This window comes from Zonotrichia albicollis, chromosome 2, assembly GCF_047830755.1.
Source record: "Zonotrichia albicollis isolate bZonAlb1 chromosome 2, bZonAlb1.hap1, whole genome shotgun sequence".
Taxonomy (NCBI): domain Eukaryota; kingdom Metazoa; phylum Chordata; class Aves; order Passeriformes; family Passerellidae; genus Zonotrichia; species Zonotrichia albicollis.
The window spans coordinates 110,853,716-110,873,014 of record NC_133820.1 but is presented as its reverse complement, the minus strand read 5'-3'; the positions used below and the strand labels follow the sequence as shown (position 1 = coordinate 110,873,014).

The window sequence follows — 19,299 nt, the reverse complement described above, 5'->3', positions numbered from 1 at the left end:
TTCTCCAAGATCTGATTGTGAAGACATGGACCCTGGGCTCTGAGCAGCCACCAGGGCTGTTTTTCTCCAAGCCTGGCCTGATTTTGTCTGAAGCTGCTTTATCAAAGGATTCTGTTAACTCAAGCTTGAAGGAAGGGGGGGGAGGCAAGGGGAATAGACATATGACATTCCTGCTTCCTATGAAACTAACTCAAAGCATGTGAAGTTTACAAGTCCTTCTAAAGTTTGGCCCAGGCCAGTGGGACTAGCTTAGCTGTTTCCTACATATAGCAGCTCATTTCTGTATCAGTGCTAGGAGGATTGGGATGATTTGTCCTTTATTGTTCTTTATTTTCTATGTGTATAAAACATATAAACATCAAAGTGCATAATAGCAATTATTTTGTGCTTTTCCAACTCCACTGGGTAAAGTACATGGGGATTTTGTGATACAGACAAAGAGTAAAGCGCTGCTCAAACCACGGCACTTTCCAGGTTGTGACTCAGTCTTTGGGATTGCTTTGTCTTAAAGACAGATAGAGCTATAACCATTTTTTTTTTTGCTTGTTTTGTGGGTTTTTTTGTTTGTTTGTTTTTTGTTTTGTTAGGCTGTTACTGAGCCTGGACATGTGCAATGCAGACCAGAGTTCTGCTTCAGTTTTAGAAGATTAAGGCAAGACTGAGTAGATTTTCTTTGATCTACCAAGACCTCCACTGCTGATCTACTAAGAGAGGGCAAGATTGCAAGCTAATAATAGGGCTTATTTGTGGTCAGGACACACTACGTCTTCCAAGCTGAATATTGGCTCCAGTACTTATTTACTGGGCACCAGGAATAAGTTTTCACCCATGCAATTTCCAGTTGCAAGATAGGTTTAGTTCTAAATTACTGATCTGTGATGATTTCAGTCATGGCAATGATTAATTTTGCTGATGAGTTGATGGTTTTGTAAACATGTAGGGCAGCTCTGCAAAAGTCATTGTTTATGAGGTATTTGCTGCTTTTTCTTTTCAAATTTCATGCTGTTTACTTTGAGAATGCTGTATAAAAGTTGCATGTCCTGTGAGCCAGTATTACTTTGCTCAGTGTTAGCAGGGCTGAGCTGTTCCAGCAGTAAGGGTGCACATTCCAAAGCAATTACAGCAGATTCGTAAGTAAATACTACTCAGCAGCTGATAAAATGCCTTTCAGATGTCTTCGTAAAATAGATTCAGGTGACCAGTAAAGAACTACTTTCTTTAATCTTTGCAGTCAAATGTGAAAATACTTCTTTTGATTCTCAACAGCTTTTTCATTTAAAAATTGCTGTGAATTGAAAGTAGTTCATTTGTCTTGTTGAAATAGCCTGCAAGTGAGTCACAGTGAAAAGAAATGGTGACAATCATGGATTCTCCACCCTATGTGCTTTGTCAGGGTCTCTGCCCTCTCTGACCGTAACCACCCGTTGAAATAATTTCATGCTTGGGTTACTGTAAGTATAAAATCTTCTAGGGAGGAGGAAGAACAAGTGGGAGGGTAGAAACAAAAAAAAAGAATTTCCTCTAACTATAAACTGGTGTACAAAACTGCAGTTCATCTGGGAAGCTCTGCAAACTGAAGCATACCTGTTTTCTGCTCAGAATGAGTATGACTTCAAGCTGCAGCACTGATTTCCAAACATGTTGGACCAGCTTTTACCTATATTACCCCTTGTCATAGAGCTTTGAATTCCCAACCTCAGAACAGGGGTGTGGTCTCCAGGCCCTTTTGCAAACCCACCTCTCAGCTATCTGTATTTCCAGCTGTGAGAACACCTGCCCTGGGGCACTCTTTGGGCAAATGCATAGGATATTGGCCATTATGTATGCCAAGACCAAAGCTAAAAATCTTTTTCCAGAAGCATTCTTTCAGAAATTAAACAAAACAGTCTTTTACATGTCGGTTTTCTTTTCTCTTTCATTACCCCTGTTTTCCTGATTTTCATTCTCTACTATCTTTTATACCTCTTGGCTAGTGTTACTTTCTGGGGATTGTTTCCTTTTGTTGAATCATAAAATAAATGGACCTTTAAAGGCCATCTAGTCAAAAAAACCCTGGAATAAGCAGGGACATCCTTTACCAGACCAGGTTGCTCAGAGACGTGTCTAGCCTAACCTTGAATGTTTCCAAGAATGAGGTATTCACCCCCTTTCTGGGCAACCTGCTCCAGTGTTTAATCACAGTCATTATAAGAAACTTGCTCTTTATAGCTGATCTAAATCAGCCTTCTTCTCATTTAAAACCATCACCCCTCATCCTATCACAGCAGTCCCGCTAAAAAGTTGGTCCTTATCTTTCTTATAATCAGAGAATCATCAAGGCTGGAAGAGACCTCTAAGATGATCAAGTCCAACCATTAACCCAGTACTGCTAAGACCCCTTGAAGTACTGAAAGGCTGCTCAAAGGCTTTCTCAGAGCCTTGTTCTCCTAGGAAGAAGAACCACAATTCTTTTTGCTTATCCTCACAGGAGAGGGGGCTTTAGCTTTCATCTTAATGGCTTCTCTGCACAAGAAGACAGGCAGGGGGCAAGGCAGGATACTCACTGGAAACTCCAGCTGCAAGGATGAAGGAGGCCAAACATGTAAAGAGTGCATAGGTCTGAGTGCTGAGCCTAAGGAGCTGTAGAGAGTGGAGGTGGGCCTCAAGCAATAACAGCTGAACTTCAGCCTGGACAGTGCATGAGCCAAACCCTAAATCTCTTTGTTTTGACTGGGTAACGTAAGACCTGCACTTGGACACTGTGGTCCAGGCCCTGGCCAAGCATATGGAGCATTAGCCTGTGTGAATATGAGGATGAAATAATCAGCTTTGGCAGTCCAAGTCCCAAGCCTGTCATATAAGCACACCCTGTACCTTAAACCTATGTGTAGCCCTTTTTCCAGTTCAGCATTTGAAAATGTGTCCTTGCTCCAATGCTTCACCCTGATGAAGAAAACAGAATTTATAAAGAAGATTTTAAGCATAAAGTTGCCTTTTGTTCTGTATTGTACTGGAGCACACAGATAGTAATCACACACAAAGATCTGTTTAATTTCCTTTACTCCAGTTAACAGAAGTAGAGCTAGCATTGGTTTGGGATCTTTTTTTGGTGGTTGTTGTTTTGTTTGGGGTTTTTTGTTTGGTTTGTGTGTGTGTTTGTGTGTGCGTGTGTATATTTTTGTATTGGTATTGTTCTGTTTTGATGTGGTTTTCCTGAGGGTGGTTGTATGTGATGTGGTAGCATGAGAATTGTCAGTCAAAGAACTGGCTTGGCAGTTTTCTGTGGATATCCAGGAGGTTGCTAATGGCATGTATCTGGCAAGGTTCCAGATGTGATCAACTATCAGAAGAAATTCTTCCCCTTGCTACCCCCACAAGCTTTCTTCCAGAACAGCACCTCATATTTATACTTGGTAAATCCTATTGCTGCTGGAAACCTCGGCCAGCTCTGTAGAGTACCTCTAGTCTGATGTGATAGCCAGGTAAGTCAAATCTACTTTTTCTCTTCCTGCCTCCCAAGTCTAAATATAAAAATCTGTGTTTCCATGTGGTATTTCTTTTATAATCCCAAGCTAAACTAAATAGAGAATCCTGTTGATTATGCTATGCAGTCATATTTGACATGATTGTCTTCCTCATCTAGACTCAGCTTTTTCAAAATAAAAAACAACAAACCAAGTATTTCCAGAATGAGGCAACTAAAGCTTTCCAACATCTCTGGGATCTTCAGTTCACAAGAAGTGTCCTGATCCTGTCCTGTCCTGAGTTAAAACCTAAACAAAATCTTTAGGTCAACCTTACTTCCACCACTGATCTCCACTACATTAGAGACAAAGTACATTAGAGTACAAATTTTACCTGGATTATTTACCTGGAAGAGCTTTAAAGGACCTTCCTCAGTTTGGAAACTTTGTGGAAAAAATAAAAGGAAGTGTCTATAATTTTATGTTTAGTTTCAAGCTGGAGTCAGAACCTTCATGGTGTTTTCTGGCTTTGGTTTGGAAAGGGAGACATTTTGGCTATCAGCCAGCTGGCACAGGATAGCTTTCAGCCCTCCCCATGGAGCCCTGCTCTCTGCAGGTCAACAGCTGAGCCACAGAGTCTGGCCACAGGCAGGAGAGTTGGGTCCTGGCCAACTTTGCATGCTGCAGCCCTGCTGGGTAAGGATGCAGCAGGCCAATAACAGCCTCTGGGAATCAGGAAGAGGACCTGTAAGGAGCCTACCCCTGGCTCCCTTGGGAGGGTGCTGCTGCTTCACACCAGCATTGGTGTGGCAGGGAGCAGGTGTCTACATCATTCAGGACTGGATGGGAGGACTTTTATATCTCTGTTTCCTAATCCCACACTAAGTGGAACAAGGTTGAAATCTGCAGCAAAATTAGCTCTGAGTCCTACTACCCTGAGTGATATTCAGACTGCTAAAAAAAATTTTTAAAGTCCTATCATAGTTCTTAAAATCCATGTGTTCTTACCTACCTCAAAGCTCTTGTGTTGGCATGACCAGCAGCAGTCCTCTATGTGGTCCCATGTGATAAGTGATGTTATTTGCCTGCAGAGGAGGAACCTCCAAAGTCCTCCTCTGCAATAGAAACAGAATCATAGAATGGTTCGGCTAGAAGGGACCTTAAAGGTAATCTAGTTTTCGACGCCTGTGCTATGGGTAGGGATACCACCCACTGGACCTTTTTGCTCAGGACCCCATCCAAGGTGACCTTGAGTACTTGACACTTCAGTAGATGGGACAGCTTCTCCAGGCAGCCTGTTCCAGTGCCTTGTCGCTCTCATAGGGAACAATTCCTTCTTAATGCCTAATCTAAACCTTCCCTCTTTCAGTTTAAACCTTGCCTCTTGTCCTGTCACTGTCTGCCCATATAAAAACTCCTTCTTCCTCCTTTTTATGAGCCTCCATAAGGTACCAAAAGGCTGCAATGAGGTGTCCCTTGAGGTCTTCTCTTCTCCAGGCTAAACAGCTCCAGCTCTCTCAGCCTGTCTTTGTAGAAGAGGTGCTCCATCCCTCTGATCATCTTCATGACCCTCTTCTAGATTTGCTCCAGTAGGCTGATGCCTTTCCTGTGCTGGGAACCCCAGAGCTGACTTCTCCCACCCCAGGTGGGGTCTCAAAAGGAGAGAATCCTCTCCCTTGACCTGCTGGCCAGGCTGCTTTGGATGCAGCCCAGGATGTGTTTGGCACAAGAGCACATTGCCAGGTCATGTCCGATTTTTTTTGTCCATGAGAACTCCCAAGTCCTTCTCCACAGGGCTGCTGTCAATGATTGCTTCTTCCAGTCTGTGCTTTTGTCTGGGATTGTCCAACACTCCATCACTTGAGACCTGGATGGTCCTGCTGGATCAGTGTATCAGTGTTGCTGTTTTGCTCTTTGCTGTGGGCCATAGTCTTGACCTCAGGTACAAAAGTGTGCGGTGAGATCTGCAGCTTCGGAAGTCTGAATGTGGTCACCCGGGCTGAACCTGGCCTGTGTTCCTTGTACCTTGAATGCAAAGGTAAATCTTTCTCATTTTTAAACTTGTTAGTTTTCCACTTTGGTATGTTTCTGTTTGAATTGTTTCCTGGGAATGAGAATGTTAAAAGCTACTCTTTCACCTTTTAATTTGGTAAATGAGGCCAAGTGCTACTAATGTGACATTGGGATTAGTTATCACATTAACAGTTTCAGTTGCCAATCTCCTGTAGAACACAGAGGTCTGGAAGGGAATAACTGCTTCTTCTCGTGACTTTCAACTGCTTGTTCTTGCATGAATGCAGGTATTTCTTTAGTCTCTGCAGAAGGCTAGCAAGCAGTGTGCTGAGGTAACAAATGGTGTGATGCTTGCACAAAAACTGATAGTTGGCTGAGGTGCCGAGTTAGCGTAAAAATCATCCCATGGAAGACCACTGGTCATGGTCAAAAATAGAAAATGCTTTGAGGCATGACAATGTCTTCACTTCTCAGGGAAGCCAAAAGCAGCTTCTCAGTCACATAAGGTCCATTATGCCTAATCACTTCTCATAACTAAGTTAGAACAAATAGCAGAAATCAATTTCTTCTGAGTTGCTGCTTTCACATCCAGCTGGTTGAAAAATCTGTACTTCCCAGACCCTCTTGAATTTGTTCCATGCATGCATGAACTACATGGTGTTAATTTTGCACTTGCTCTGTGTAAAGCTACGTAACTTCTGCATACACATTTTTCAGGTGGGATGGTAGAAAACTGCTGTCTTTTCCCCGTGTGCTTTTAGATTCAATACACAATGATAGTGGGGATCTTGAATCTCTGGGTTCCTGTGGAACAGCTGCCTGCTGCTCAGGTGTGGTAGGTCATGAAGCAGAGTGATGGAGGGCAGGATACATTTGTGGTGGAAGATGGACAGAGGAAAATGAAGTCAAAGTTCCCTTCTTAAGGAAGTCTTTACTTGCTGTTTATATGTAGACACAAATTATTCACCCTATCTCTTCTGCCTTAAATGTGTAATATTTTTTTCCATTAGAGAAACAGACATCTCTGGCTACTCCTTCAGAAGGAAGGTAGTGAAGTTCAGTGGGAAGCCAGAATTAAAATCCTCTTGAGATGTGCAGTGTGTTATGTAACCTGCTGGATTCCCTCTCATGTATATTTCAGAAGAGTGTTTGCCTGTAATCTGGAGAATGTCCAGTCAGTATCTTTTAGTGAATAGCACCATTTTTATTTTGAATGAAGCTTTAACACTGTTTTCTCCATTATTTTTTCCTGTTACTGCTCTCAGCCATGGTCTCTTACAAAATCTCCTTAAAGCTTACTTGTGTTCCAAAATACTTAATTGGAAATAAAATATTCAGGAAAAAGTGGTAAAATGAAGGCCTTGCAGCACCTTCTGATGTTTAACAAAAGGTTAACAAATGCAAAAATGGCTCCTGAAAGCTTCAGGCAATCTCAAGCCAGGTTTACATTTTTCAAATTCTTGCTTTACCTTATTTGGCAATGCAAAATGGGATCCAGCGGTCCCCAGGGATTTGACTGCCAGAGATTGGGCTTTGTTAAGAAGAAAGTATGTGTTTTTTCCTGAGGAGACACATGGCTAAATATGGGCTGTGTTAATAGCAAATGAGTCTGTTTGCTGGCAGAGCGACAGATTCCCAATATCCTCCAAGTTAAAAAGGCAGGCACACAGCAGCCCTCTAGCATCGAGCTTTTTGACTTTGACTGCAACTGAATTGGAAGGTGAGGGGAGTAGAGGGATGTGCCAACATCAACTGTCATGGATCTTGGGAAGTAGTTTGGGAACAAGACAGCTGCAATTGTCTAAAACAACTTGAAATTAAACCAAGCAGGTCAGAGAATCAGATCTGAGTGATTTTTGTGAGCTGAGACTCATAAAAAGTCTTCTTTTCTTGTTTTTTGCAAAATTTTTCTCTTTTATAATAGTCTTTCCTGTGAACTCTGAAAAACACAAGTAGATAAAACAAGCTGGCCAAGTAATACGCATAGTTTTAGGGAATAAATATTGACTTAGTATCTGATATTGGTCAAGTGATATGTTTGAGGTATGCCCTATAAAATGTAGCTCTTGGGACAGGAGTGGTATCAGATCAAAAGCTCCCCTGACTGCAGGTTTTATTTACCTATTCACAATGATGAATTTGTTAGGCATGAAACCTGTTGATGCTTGGGCTGAGGTGAAGAGTATAAGGTGGACAGCAATGGAGAAGTATTGATTAAAGTATGTGTTGCATAAAGCAGTAACTATATAGCTGCATTTTCAAAATCTAAAAGGTTGAAGAACTCTTGCAGGAACAACAGGGTGAGTCACAGGCAGTCAGGGAGCTATCAGGACCAAGGCAGATGTTAGGAAAAAGGTGTAAGTAGTTAAACAGCTCCTACTGCTTACTTGAGCACTGCTGATGGGACAATATGATCTAGATCCTCTTACTGGTTGAGCACTTTTTAGCTCTTCAGAAATGATTACAGGCCAAAATCCTTACAGATGATTCTCTGTTCACGAAACCAATACCAACCCAACCCAATTTATGGGGGAAAAAAAGGCTTAAAAAAACCCAGTGAAAGTTTAACTTTTCTATTAAGTGCAACTTGAAGTGAATCATGGAGGAAAGGCAGAGAGGGTAGGTCCCACTGGGACTCTGATTAGGAACACACTACATTTCAAGCTTAGTGGCTTCACAAGGTGAGGGGATGAAAACATGAATTACCTAAAATGCTCTTTGAGGATGTTGGGAGCAGGACAGCCCTCTCTTGCTGTCTGTTCTTCATAAAGTAATTCTAAACCTGCTACAGTCTCCTCATGTGTTTATATGTTACCGCCTGGATTGTTTTCACTATAGCTGGTTGAAATGTTCATGTAGGAAGAGCCTTGCACAAAAGGATTTTACTGAAAAATAAAAATTTCACAGAGAAAATTCCTGGGACATTGCTTTGGACTGTTCTTGCTGTCTCTGTTCAAAATGTTTTCTGTGAAAAGAGAAGGATTTTTAAGTTAAGGAACATTGCTTTCAGACTTCCTGTGAGTATTTGTACTTTATGGTGGGCTGGAGGGGACTATTGGTTCCTGTAAGTGTTGTGTGGATTAAAGACTTGGCAAAACCTATGAACATGTGAAGCATTACAAAACTTCTTTTATTTTTGATGTGAATGACATTCTCAGTTATCATGCAAATGGTTTGGAAAGCCAGAGAGCAAAGAGCTCCAAAAAAACCCAAGTGTATGTGCATGTCCAAGGGAAACATAACAACCAACCACTGATTTGTTTGTTTGCTTGCTTTTTGGTGCTCAGATTTGTACCTAAATATTTGTAAGAGTGAATGACTTTGGTTGGAGTTGAAGATGGTTCAGGATTATCTCAAATTATGCTGAGGCATCTCAGGCTCCACACCTGGATTAGGGATATTGCCATGGAAGTTTTGCTGCAATTTTTCCTCATAGCTGGCGCTAGGTTTTTACATCACTGTTGCATGAAAGTGAGCTGATATTTGGAGAAGATGACTGTGTCTGCTGAGGACTGGTTTCACTTGGCTGTATGACTTGTAATTTGAAAATGTGTGACCAGTCTGCTCTGGTTAAGGTCCTGAGGTAGCTGGAGAATGGGTGAATGAAGGACTAAGAGCTGAATACAGTCAAAGTCTCCTTTAAAATGGTGGCTTGTTTTACTCCCTATGGTATATACCCAAGGCTAATGAATTTGACTATTTCTTCTGCATCCTTTCTATGGACAAAGTATATGATTTTGATAAGGTCAATTTTCTCATGCCCTTGGAGACTGTCAAGGAACCAAGTACTTGTGCAAAAGTGGGGATGCAGCAGGCTTGTGACTTTTCACAAGAGCCAGTCTATTCCTCTAGCTCAGGTAAGATGTGCTACAGGAATGAAACTACTCCTGTAGCTCCTGTGGGCTTTTTAGTAAGATTCAGTCAGGCAGTTATCAGATTTCTGTAGTACTGATGTTATCACTGTTTGAGCTGCCTCTGTTTTGATTCCGAGCACCACCCACGTTCTCAGTGATGGTTTGTGAGGCTTTCACTGCTGGCTGCCTGTGCCCCTGCTGGTCATGCCAGCACAAGAGCTTTGTGCCCATATTCTGGGGTACACTGGGACAAGGCTGGCATTCATGCCTGAAATGCCTGGTGCATACCAACAAACCCACTCCCACTGCCTGTCTGCTTGGAGGAGGCACTGGCACACCAAAGGGCTCTCCTGGCCTCTGATAAGTTAATTACTGGTGGTTTAAATGTTTATGGGGTGGAATGTGCCTCCCATTTAGCATCTGACCTATGCTGAGAAGCTGCCTTTGACATGTTGTTTCATGGGTGAATGGTTTAAAGTGTCTGTGCAAAGTTGAAAGTTGTTTGAATGATGTGTTATCAGTGCTCCTTTATAACACCAAAGCTTCTTTGCTTTCTGATTTAAAATATGAATAAACCCAATATATTGGAGCTGGGGATGTAAGCTCTTCTGGCACAAGGGTTTCTCTGAAGCAGTCATGTAGCCCCTTCAAACCCAGCATTTTTTGTGTGTAATTGTGTTATTGCTAATTACAAGGTAGTAAGTGTTTATATCCTCGTTTACCCTTCCGGCTTCCTCTTGGAAGAATGGGCAGAGTTCCAATTTCCCTAAGGCAACTGGAGGCTATGGTTGATGGTAGTTGGTGGCACCAGCCAAAGCATGACACTTGCGAGGGGAATGTCTGAGTTGGGACCCAGTAGTTGCCCTCCAGATTATCCTAGCCCAGAGCAGGATGCAGAGGAATAGCCCCTCATGTGGAAGGGAGGGCTTCCAGGGTGAGCTTAGGGAATGAGATCTTGTGCAATGTATGAAAACCCCTTTATTCTGCAGTAAAGTAGAATATGAAAGCCATCAGAATAGTTAATTTGAAATAACACTGTGGATAATTGACTTGAATTCTTGAATCAGGGAGTGGTTTTGATTTTAGTTTTCCTAAAAAAAAAAAAAATTGTTTTTAAGGAAATGAGAAGAAAGAAGGGAAGCATGCTTTTCCTTTGGAAACAATAATGAGGGATTTGTATTATCAAAAAGCAGCTGTGTCGATGCAGACGCAATAGCTGTCTGTCAAGAGCATACACACATCTTACAGATGAAATTGCTGTTCTTCCAGCTCCCAGCAAACACTGGTATCCATTGTGGAAGTAACTGATGATGCCATGGATGAGGCACTTCCTTTGTAGGTTTTTCCAGCATTATAGTTTAACATGATGGGAAAAATTTAGATGAAAAGATCTTTTGTAAAATAGAAATTGTGGTTTTATCTAAACTAAAACACCTTCTATGAAAATGTAGATCCTGGAAAAAAATTATTTAGGAAAAAAAGAGTGATTTGTTTTCTCTGTTTGGTGAAAGCAAAATGTCTATACCTAATCAACTGTGTTTTGAGAAAGCAGTGTGTTTCATTTGGTTTGTTGAAGAGTATATTCAACCCCAACTGCATTGGGTATCTTAAGGTGGATTTGAAAGTGAAAAAAGAATGTTTGCCACAAGGTTTTGCTTGACTAAAATCAGAACTGTGAATCTAAAAGACTTTTATTGGTCTTAGAATTGGGAATTTTTCAGTCTTTTTTGCTTGTTAAGACTGAATTACTCTTGAACATCACAATGAGTTTCAAGAACAAAACCTGATATTTGATTGGCTTATCCACCATAAAGCATTTCATTCAAGTAGCTATCTAACTGCTAAACAGCCTTCAGGACACTCGTGCTTTAATTATTTCATTTAGGCTACCAACCTCTTCACTTGAAATAACACCCCCTCTTCAGTCATAGTGTTTTTTCAGGAGCTTTTTGTACCACATGGAACAGGCAGAGAAGACAAAAGCAGCCCAACATCACATCTGAACTTGACTCGCTTTAGATTCTTGGAAGAAAAAGCCCAAGTGGTGCTGCCCTGACAAGCTGTACAAGATCAAACCCCCCACTTATGTAAGTGTGAATAGAACTCCCTTTTAGTAGCATCCTGAAACACAAGGGAACTTAAAAATCAACATTTGTGGGCACCTCTTTGTATACTTGATATGCTCATTGTCCTCAGACACATAGGAAAGAAAACATGGATGCAGGTCTCCTGTTGTGCTGCACTGGTCCTGGAAGATGCCACAGTCAGATGAAAAAGCCATGAGAAGAAAAGATTAAAAGTATGTTTGTGATGGGGAAATGAAGTGTGAGAGACAAAGCAGGAGGGGAAAGAAGTCCCTGACCAGCATACATTGCTTTAGAAGGAGTCAGTAGAGACTCCCTGGCAGCAGAACCACTAGCTTCCAGCAGATTGGAAAATGATTATGAGCTGAGCAAAACACAGGGCCTGGGAAAGGACATATTCTTCAGTAGGGTTCGGTTATTTCCCTCTGTCTATTCCTGTCTTGCAAAAATACTTTAAACTGGCACCAGTCTGTAGCCAGTGGCAGCCAATGTTGCATATTTTTCATGTACCACATTTTGAAAATGTGACTCAGAACTGCCATGATCCAAAACGTAAGTTTAATTTTGAAACTGGGAGGAATGGCTTATAAGGCTTTGTGTAAAAGGAACTGTTTTAGGACACTTATTTTTAAACATGTTATGGCATTGCAAAGTAGTGTGAATCAAGTGCTGATTCTCATGTTGTACCTAGAAATAGGAAAGTCTGTATTGAAGAGTCATATAACACTGAAATTTAAAAGGTTAAACTAGAAGCAAAAAGGGGGTTAATGCAAGTAAAAAAATAACATGATTTCTAAGGATGCAGAGCTGTTTAATCAGACCTGGTGCTGTATCTGCATGTCTTTTTCTGCCTGCTTTTTCTGCCTGAAAACTCTTTTTATCTATTGTCCAACTTTAGGTGTGATAGTGGGAGGAAGGTATTCAAAGTGATTAATTTTGTCAATGAAATGCAGTGAAAGGGTGGGGAAGATACTGTTATTCCCCAGAGACAACTTAGAGGTAATTACAGTCTTGCATAGACCCCAGAAATTCCAAGCAGATAAGCCCTTGTGGCAGGGAAAGCCACCTTGGGTGGTTGCAGAGGTTCCACCTTTGCAGTGGGTTAGGCTCTACTCTTTTAGCATTTTTATGGAAATAGTTTTAGTAGGATAGTTACACAGTGATGTGCTCAGTAAAGTCCTGTTTGTTGGAGAATGGAGATGGTAGAGTGTAGCAATGGTGATGGGCACTGACATTTGCATGCAAGCCCAAAGGTATTACAAACCTAAAGTACTATAAACACAGAGCTGGGATTGCTCAGTTGTCTGAGCGATGAGCAGCATGGCATGGGGGGAAGAATTGTGCCTCTAGCAACAAATGTGGAATCAAGATGTGCAAATTCCCAGCCTGGGAATTGTTGTTTTTGAGTATGGAGTGGCTATTAAATTGCAGAGATTAAAGGCTACCTCTGTGTTTAAAAGTTGTGTAAATATGTAAAAAAAAAAAAGAAAAATATAGTGCAAAAGAGTGTGTGATCCCTATAAGGCTGCATTTCACAGATGCAAAATGTAACACATTTTTGGCAGACTTTTCCTGGTACTGCTTTCCTGTTACTAGATGGTGGAGCTGTTGACTGGACCTGCTAAGGAGAGGTGCAGTTTAAATGTCCTGCCTAAGTTGATTCTCAAGCATCACATTGCAGGGCTCAGTTTCAGAGCACTGAATTTTTCTTGCCATGGGGGTTGGCCATGGCTGCTTTCAGGTGATGTGTGACAGCAGTGTGGAGTGCTGGGTCATGAGCATGGTGTTGATACAGAGTCTTCCTTACAGCTGGTCTAAGTCTCATCTTTGTGCTTACAGGGAAGAAACCTGCTCCAAAGTATCCTATAGACTGTATGAGGGCAGGATGTGACAGTGCTGGGACAATGCTCAACAAAACTGAACTTCAGGTATTCCACACTGTGGTGGCTAATACTGACATGGCATAAGGCCTGTTCTTTAGTAAACAGAGCTCATCTATTCCTGATGATGGACAGAACAGGAATATTGAGCAATGGCAGGAAATCCTTCTGAAGCAATGGTACGGTGTAAAAGGCAGTTTCGCTGCTGACACTTCTCATTGTGGAAAAGTTGTGCTCTCTTTAAAGATTCTCAAACAGACCAAGTTACTGCTTTATTGTCTATTTCCTACACTGTGGCAGTGATGTGCTCACCATATTATTTTATGGAGTAATATGTAACAGTGTTAAACATTTGGCTTTAGCAGAATTGTAAGATTTATGAAACACTGAAGTTTACAAGCAAAAGGAAAAATCTTAGGGTATTAGGCAGTTCTAAAATCTTTTTGAACCTGTAAGGTTCAAGAAGTTTTTGTTATGACCAAGTCTCTCCAGATTTCCAGCTTTAAATGCCTTTTGCAGTCAAAGATAATTGTTTTCTCATGCAAATCAATGAGGACCATGCTCATTTGGTCCTCAAAGTGAAAGATCCACCAACTAGTGTTTATGAGGAATGATGCTATTAGAGTCAACAAGAAATAGTTTCTGTAAAGCCATGTTTGACTGTGGAAGAGAATAGTACAACTGTGAACACTAAAACAGAAAATTGCTGCAAAAGAGTTTAACTTAGTGGTTCTGGAAATCTGGAGATTTTGAGTTTCTGTGGGACTCTGGTGAGGGAATGTTTTGTGTGCATCAAATAATACTTTTAGATCCAGACCTCTTAGAACTCTGGTTTCATTGTGCTATTATATTTCCCTTGAAATGAAATGGGAAATAAAACTAAGCATGTGCAGACCATGTTGATCATGGACACTATCAGCTGATGTTTTTCAACTTGAGCTGCACTGTATTTTTGGTTCTGTTCCTTTCTTATTCTTTTTATGTTCTTTTTGGATCCTGGTTTTGTTGAAACTGGACAGACCTTAAGCCTTTACACTTGTGAATACAATTCTTACATTCTGCCTTTTGGAGGGTGCAGAAAGCAAAAATGTTTTTGTTCCACCCAGCACAAACACCAGACACGGCCTGGCTATGCATGTGGGGAGGGGAGCAGGATCTGGTGCGCCAAGGAGCAGTGACTGCCTGCAAGGAGGGCTTGGTCCTTGTGAACACTCCTTGGTCTGCAGTTAATTTTGGCTGTGAGCCAAAATTCTTTAAACTGGAGGGAAAAAAGGAGTTTTGTATGATGCACTACAATCAGCAAATCAAACCTCTGTGGTTCTCTTGAAGAATGATCATTATGATGAGGGAGGTGAGGTTCCCCCAAGATGTTATTGATTCCTCATCATTGACAGAGTTAAAGGCCAGGCTGGATGGGTTTGAGCTACCTTGTCCACTGAAGGGTGTCCCTGCTGATGGCAGAGGAGCTGGAACTAGATGATCTTTAAAAATTCTTTTCAATTCAAACCATTCTATAATCCTATGAAGAGCATCTTGGGACCTGTCTTTCAAGGCATTGGTGGAAATAGATGAGCAACAGTTAACCCGATTTGCCGCAGAGAGGCTTCCGGAAGAGATGTTAGGAGATCAGCATTTGGAAGATAGAGCAAAAGGCAGCTGTGTCTTCTGAGAGGGAACATGGGATACTTGTCACTTCCTCTTCCTCTTGGTAAATTCATTCTTGCCAAAGTCATTTTAATCTGCAAGTTTTCTGTCAGAATTCTGCCGGAAAAAGGCCTTTGATTGTCCTTTTTCAACATGACAGTAGTTTACATCAGTCTTTAAATGATACAACAAAATGTGGATGTATCCTTTGTTAATCAAATGTTCTGGTCTATCTAAATGTCTTGCTTGATAAGTCTAGGGAACTACATTCTAATCAAACAACAGATCAGAGAAGTGCTCTTCAAGTACTAGCTGGGATCATCATCCAAATGAAAATATTCATCAGAGAGGTCTGAAGGCAGCATTTTTCTTAAATGAATGATAGAACAGTGTTCCTTGGATGATATAACAGTGACTCATGATTAAATATGTTTGATAAAGTAATATTTGGGCTGGAAGTGGGGCTTGGGATTTCTAGGCCATGAGTTTCTGTTCAAAGTAACTGAAAGAAATTGAAAAAAATATTTGAAAACAGATTATGTAGGCCAGGGAAGACAAATGTGAATTTCTTCACTGTAAGAAGCAATAATTCTTCAGTTGGTCACAAGGTGGGAAACAAATGAATGGATAGCAGTTCTGCAGAAAAAGATCTTAAAATGTCAGTGAGATTATATATATAGTATTTTTTTCTCAGTAATATATTTATATTTATCAGTAATATATATTGTCAGTTATTCCACAAGGTTAAACTGACAGAAGTGATAATACATGCAAAGGAATCCTGCTCCCTCTGAAACTCAGCTGGAGAGGCTTGAAAAGAATAAGAAGAAAGACTGGGGCCCTATACAGGGAAGAGAAAGACATGGGTTGTGAAATTCAAGGAGAGCAAGGCTGAAAGAAACCAAATGAGTTGTTTGCAAAGACAAAAGCAATGCTCTGTTCTCTGGTCCATGGTGGCCAAAATAGGCATTAAGATGGCTTTGCTGAAAGTAACAGTGGCTGGAATAGGCAAGTTGCAGGATCTTTGTTCAAACCATGTAGGTGACATCTATCAGGGGTGGTGTGTACTCAGCTGGTTCTGCCTGGGAACATGACTGTGTGATGTGAATTTAAGGTCCTGCTTGGTCTTGTGCTTCTGATCATGCTGGGAGGTGGTGGGGAAGGGAGGAACCCTTAACCTGTGGTGGTCTAACTTTTTGGCCAGTGTTTGCTTCTGCCTTTCTTCAACCTCATGCTTCTAATTCCTGAACTCAGACTCTGCTCTGCCTGCTTGTTGACATAAACTATGCAGCCAGTCCTTTCAGGCAGGGGCTGTGTTTACCTGCCTATTTATCTAGCATCAATGGGGCTGCAGTGTTGATTGGCACTCCAAGCATAAACAATAACCATTGTCAGAGTAGATTATTCAGAGCAGAGCAATCTGAAGTCATTTGGTTATGAAAAGCTCCCCAGAGCATTACTGCTTGCTGTGACCCAGAAATGTTGGCACAGAAATTGATTACATGGTAGGATTTGTGTGACAAACTTGTGGCTCTTCCTTGTGCAGCACATGATGTCATGGAGATGGCACCTATTGTGTGAAATGTATGTGCAGCCTTCCTAAAGAGAGAAAACTCCAGCCATGGGAAAGATAGCTGAAAGAGCCCATTTGTTTGGAAAGGGGATGATGAAAAGAGTCTTTGGAGTTTCCAAAGTGAGATGATATGAACAATAGTTGTTGGGGAGGGAGTGAGGTATAGGGGCCAAAGATGCAAGGTATGAAGCCAAGTGACTCCCGTTGGACATGGTCTCTGAAGGAATGGCAGCTCTGTTGCTTGAGAGCTGATAATACAAAGCACTGAAGAATCCAGAGCTGTTTGAAATGGGCCAAAAGCCCATTTTTCTTTTCCCATTTCTCTGCCCTCCTGCTTTCTACCTCTGATGAATGTTCCTGCCATATTCTGCTTGCTTTTTGGTTGATGGGGTGAAACTGGAAAAAATTACTCCTATCATCTGCCCTATTTCAGAGGGCTTTGCTGCTGAAGGTACAACATGTCTTGAATGGGGATTCAGGCCCTGGAAACTGCTTTTATATTCCCCACTAAAATTGTGGAAACTGCTAAGGTCCTCAGCTTGGTTTCTCAGAGCTGTAAAGGACAGTCACCTGGGCAGGCAGACTGGAGGTGCACTACACAAAAAAAAAAAAAAAAAAAAAAAAAAAACCAAAAGCAAACAAACAAAAAACCCCAAACAAACAAAAAAAACCAACAAAAAACCCCACCTTTATATAGTTTTTATTTTTCTAAAATAGCTTTAAAATGCAAAATATGTGCCTTTTTGTGCCAACCAAAACCCTCCAAAATCAAAACACCCCAAAATGACTAAAGGTCTTTATGGATACTATAAATAAAATCTTAATCTGAAATTATAAATCTGCCCCGAGGACTGAATCCATCTGAATATGATCAAAGCCATTCTTCCAGTGCATTCTAACTAGCAGAGCAAGGGAATTTCCTAGCAAGTCATTATTGGTATGTGAAAGTGCAATGTGTTGAATATCTAAAAGATATGCTCAGCTCAGAGCAAGGAAACTTGTCTTAATTGCTGCTCTGGACAAGTTTTAGAAACACAGAGACACAGAGCTAGAAAAGTAAAGCAGCAAGAATATATGCATGTCCAGCATCTACATCTTCCTCTGGGGGAAATACCCAATTTTTGAATCTACAGCAAACAAACCACTTACAGAGCTATGAACATGTGTGATCATTTCATATGCAGTGATATACAGTTTCTTTCCTAATCCATATGATGATCAGTTTAAACCATGAAGTGTGAAATGTGATTACCCTTGTCCAGGGTTTGAATTAGGGGGCTGCAAGGAAAGGCTCATTGCTCTGGATTGCATGAAGAAGGAGAGAACAGGCACAGAGACTGAGCTTCTACATGTCTTTGTGAGGCAGGGCAGAAAAATTACTCTTCCATTTATTCCTTGAGATTCAAGGATGGTGAAATAGATAACATTCCCTCAGCAGGTGTTTAATACAGATCTGCCATGCAGATGCAATGCCCTGATCTGGAGCTCTTTCTCCTACCCTATCTTAAAAGGTTTTCTAATAGAAAAGTTAGTGTGCTTTGCTGTTGATCTAACACTGGTACTTTTCACACTGAGAAAGGTTGAGAAATTCACTTTACGGTTGCGTAATATTCTTTTGAATCTGTGCTGCCATTGGAGCTGCCAGCTCTGTAGAGAAATCCCACTATAGTGTATGTAAATCTAGAATGTGTAAATGAGAACAGCTGAAAACCAGTGATATTTTTATTGAAACACTTAGTGTAATTTTCTGTTGCTTCTTCACTTGCTTCACTTTTGTGGACTGAATTTCCATGGTTTTTAAATACTTATGGTAGCTTCTAGAATCAGAAAAGTCACTGCCCTGCTCTGTAAGTAGCTGTGTGAAATGCTTTGGTTTTAAGCATGGCTTCATCTTAGTGCGCTGGCATCCCATGACTGCATTTTGAGAGACAAATCCCATCGTAGCTCTGCACTGTAGTCACCTGCTTGCAAGTACTTGACTCTGCAGTTGCTTGGGCTTGGACACGTTATAATATTCATGAGATATTGATGGTATGTATCAAAGGAAAAGAATTCATTCTGCTAGCCAAGTCTGGAAACTAGACTTAAGGAAATCCACACAGTACAAAAATCTCAGCTTTAGTTTGGTGGGCTGCAAATACATGATTGGTTTATCTGAGAACAGAATTCTTCACCTGCCTATAAAATGCTACACAGCAAATACGTTAGAACAGTAAAGTAGTCTTTATGCTTATTCTCTCTTAGGGGCTTTCTACTGGCCTTTGAAAACAAACTTATTTTCAACATTTCAGTATTCACTCCATGAAAGCTATTGTGTAGACTATTGGCAAGCTACCTACAAAGAAATTCCAGTCTGGTTGCCTGTTGCCTTTTTTGTCATATTATTGATGTATTAATATCTTTCCAAGCACAAGTCTGTGCACTGAGATTTTTTTTTTCATTCAAGGCATTTTTCCCCAGTCTGCTGTGTCCTTGAGGAAATTCTGGAGGGATGCTGGAGAGCTGTTGTCATGCTGGGTGAGTCTCACTTCTGAGCACAGGGATTTTCACTCATGAGATGGAACCTCAGACCTGTCTCCTTGACCCAGTTCCAAGACTTAGCTGCTCAATAAGAAAAGATATTGGGAGAAACAGAGTGGCTTTGGACTGGGAGGCAGGAAAGGTGGGAAGATGCCTGTGTTTGGCCTGCTGGGGTTTTGGGATGTCTTTTAGTGAGCCTCCCTATTCAGCAACAAAAGTGTTTCCTTCATTCATTCCCTGTCCTAGGCTTGAATGGCCAGCATGTGGCCCAGGCTGTGGATCCCATGC

At 41.2% G+C, this 19,299-nt stretch overlaps 1 protein-coding gene across 1 annotated transcript in view; it reads left to right on the top strand.

Annotated features, from left to right (window-relative positions):
- Positions 1 to 19,299, top strand: part of PLCXD2 (phosphatidylinositol specific phospholipase C X domain containing 2) — a 60,952-nt gene that overhangs the window by 34,946 nt on the left and 6,707 nt on the right. Inside the window, exon 6 of the transcript XR_012579166.1 lies at positions 18,938 to 19,008. The gene's annotated coding sequence lies outside the window, so the exon portion shown is untranslated. The remainder of the gene's footprint in view (positions 1 to 18,937; positions 19,009 to 19,299) is intronic.